We start from the raw sequence: 3,401 nt of genomic DNA, 5'->3' as shown, positions 1-3,401 counted from the left end.
CCGGAAATTAGTAGAAAAGGTTATAGGTATCCTCCAGACCCCTCATGTACTCTCTTCAATGCTGCTTACAAATCCAAAGAGAGAAGTGAAACTGGAGCAAATCAGCCTGCAACTGGAGAATTTGGAGAGAGGCTTCCATTGTCTCATGTTGCTCTCAGGTCAGCATGAGCAGACACTATTTTCTGAGTGAAGTCGATTCCCTTGCAAAGATAGTCAGCACCGTCTTGCTGTTCTGCAATATAAAAAACAAGTGTTTGAAAGTTAAAAGGGTCTGAATTCAGGTAAATTTTATCACCGCTCAGAACCAGAATCTTTTTCACCTGAAAAATGGGACTTCCATTAACTTCCTCAGATGACTGCTATAGTGATTAGAAATATGTAAAATGTTTTTAATGGTAACTAGTAAAGAATAGATATCAAATACATAATGTAACAAGATGAATTGGCTAGATGGCAAATATTAAATGCCTGTTGAATTGCTTTGATAAATCTAATAAGGACAAAGGGTAATTCCCCTACAGATAAATAATTAAAAATAAGAATTGTAAAGAAGCCCTATCCTGTATCTTTACCTTCCACCATTCTACAGATGATGGTATTGAGACCCAGAGAGATTAACATTAATTGAAGACCCCAGTTCAGGCCTGTGTGGAAGGCTGAAGGCTATGTCTAAAACACTTTGTTTCTTGACACTTATTCAGTATCAGAGTAGTTGTTTTCAGTCTCATCTCTATGTTTAACACAGATTAAGATTCCATGAAGAAGACATCAATCAGGACAGAGTAGAAGATCTGCTTGGGGCCCCATATACCTTTGGGACTCACCATTCCTGTATATGTCAACCCAGTGGCCTCTAACTGAAAGATTTTAGTAGTCTTTGCCTGATGACTTTCTCTGCTTACCATAATTGACTAAGCCTGTGTCCAAGGCAGGCCAGTGTGGGTAAAATTGCAATATTTCCAGAATCTCTCACCTGGCCTTAGTCTATCTTCATATCAATAAATGTTTACAAGTGGTGCAGAGAAGTTACTCTCTCCTTAGTCTATTTCCCTATCACTAGGTATTTACAAGGGGTGGTGGGAGAGGCAAGCATGTATCAAGACAGCAGAGGGTTTTGGGGCCTCCCCAGCTGAAACTTCTGAGAAACAAAAGGAGCAAGAGCCGCAGCTGGAGAAAGGGGTAAGCGGGAGTAGACAGACAGAGCCAGGATTCTTGTAATCAGTGAAAGGCCTTCTCCCCATCTAGTTTTTCTCTCAACTGATTTCTGTTTCAGTGATTTGTGGTTATTGGCACTGGTCTGGGAACATGTGTTCCTCCTGGAGTTACAGCTGACATAGTCAGCAGGAGCTCTGAAACCAAAATCTGTCTTCATGGGTGCAATGCTTGGGTGGGTTGCCCGTAGAGATGGTGGGGAGATACCCAGAAACCCCCCTGTGGATGGTGGGGGTCCCCTTTGACTATATTTGTATTTGCTGTGACCCCTTTCTGAAATGCCCTTCCCTTAGATGATGCAATGGCTGGGAATTTGTCTGAATGTCATCTTTTTGTGGGCCTTCATTCAGTACTCTCTGAAGTGTCACTCTGTTACCTCCACTGTTACATCTATTTAACACTGTTAATTTTGTATTTAGCCCTTGTTTGCTATTTGTTTGTTTACTCTTAAATGTCTTTCTCATAGCAGCAAATAATCTCATAAAACAAAAATGCTCCTTTGCTGTTTACTGCTATATCCCCAGCATCTTGTGTAACACCTAGTCATGAGTCATTGCTTGGCAAATACCGTAGTTATTAAGAAAATGATTTTTTTTAGCACAAGAAACTTGAATCTTTTCATTCACATTCAAACAGTAGTCCATTCATGAATGTGGAAATGGTCAGAAATTCAAAGACTGATAAACTAAGAGTTCTAAATATACTTAACGTTATGTGATGAAGGGTCAAATGAATTATGGTACATCCTTTATATGGAAATATTATAATTATTATGATGACCAGAGAAACTTTAGTGACATGGGATGTTATTCCTTATGCAGTGTTAAGCTGAAAAATATACAATTATGCCTTAGACGGTGGCTTATTTTTTATGCATTTGTTATGGATTGAGTTCATTCTCCTCAGTCCTTGTCCCCACTGCAACAAAGAATTGAAAGGCAGAGACACAATAGTGAAGAAGAGGGAAAGTTTTATTTGAATACACTCCAAGGGAAGAGTGGCCCAGGGTCAAGGTAGACCAAGGCGTTAATCTGTTAGGCGGGAAGTGTATATTTTGCATTCTGGTTGGGAGGCAGCTCTTTGACTGACAAGGTGGAGTTTCTTTGATTTGCAGGTCTTTCTATATAGTCATCTGTCTTAGTGAGCATGTCCTTTCCCCATGCTGAGATGTGGTCTGTGCAGTTCTTAGTTCCATTCAATTGTGATGTGGTTGGGGAGGAAGTTATCTCCCTGCAAAGCCTTTATTGTCTCCACAAGGGGACCCTCTACCTGGGAAGAGTTTGCCTGGCTTTTTCTTTGACCCTTATCTGTGTGGCTTCTTCTTTGAGCTTTACCTTCCCTTTCTCTGGCTGCTCATGTCTGTCTTTCTACATAACATTCGTAACACATTTAAACAAGTTTATTAGGGCAAGCTCTAAAATGTGAACAGCGGTGATGCAATTATAGGTGATTCAATTTTCTTTTGTACATTTTTCTCTAGTTACAAAGTATATATGATGAACAAATGTTATATTTATATCTTAGAAAAATCTTTAGAAAATCTATGATACAGTAAATAAATTGTTTTCTGGGTCCCATACAAATGGAAACTCCTTTTAGTTTTATTTGTAGTGGGAGATGAGAGATGTCATATCTTACAGAGTGTTTTTCCTCTAAGTTTACTTCTGTTCCAAAGTCAGTCTGACACCTTGCAACAGTAATGAAAATAATGTAGTATGGACTTTGACCCAGACACATCTTATTTTTAATATGGGATAAATAAAATATTAGAGGATACAATTTGAAAGCTAACTTAGTTTAAGAGTTGAAAATGGTCCTTTTAAAAAATGTAGATTTACAGATGAGCCTCACTTGTAGATGGCCATCTTGATCCACCATCACTCAAGCACATATCTCACTTTTCCCACCATTTCCATCCCTTAAACTCATTAAAATCACAACAAAGCAAAAGCAGCCAGCAATGACAACAATAAACAACCTTGTGGGCAACTATGAGTTCAATTGCAGAAGAGGATAATTAGTCAGTAAAGGAGAAGTAGATTAGGAAAAATTAACTGGGAGGAAGGAGGAGGTTGGGCAACCTTTTTCCCAAATTGGCTCTCCTAAAATGGCCAGAATTTCATTTCATGTGAATCTCAGTCAGGGAAACCCCAGCTACAGATGAGTTCCTGTTACCACCTCTTCCCGCT

The sequence above is a fragment of the Manis pentadactyla genome, chromosome 3 (assembly GCF_030020395.1).
Source record: "Manis pentadactyla isolate mManPen7 chromosome 3, mManPen7.hap1, whole genome shotgun sequence".
NCBI classification, from domain to species: Eukaryota; Metazoa; Chordata; class Mammalia; order Pholidota; family Manidae; genus Manis; species Manis pentadactyla.
The sequence above is the reverse complement of the archived record's forward strand: the minus strand, read 5'-3'. Positions refer to the sequence as shown.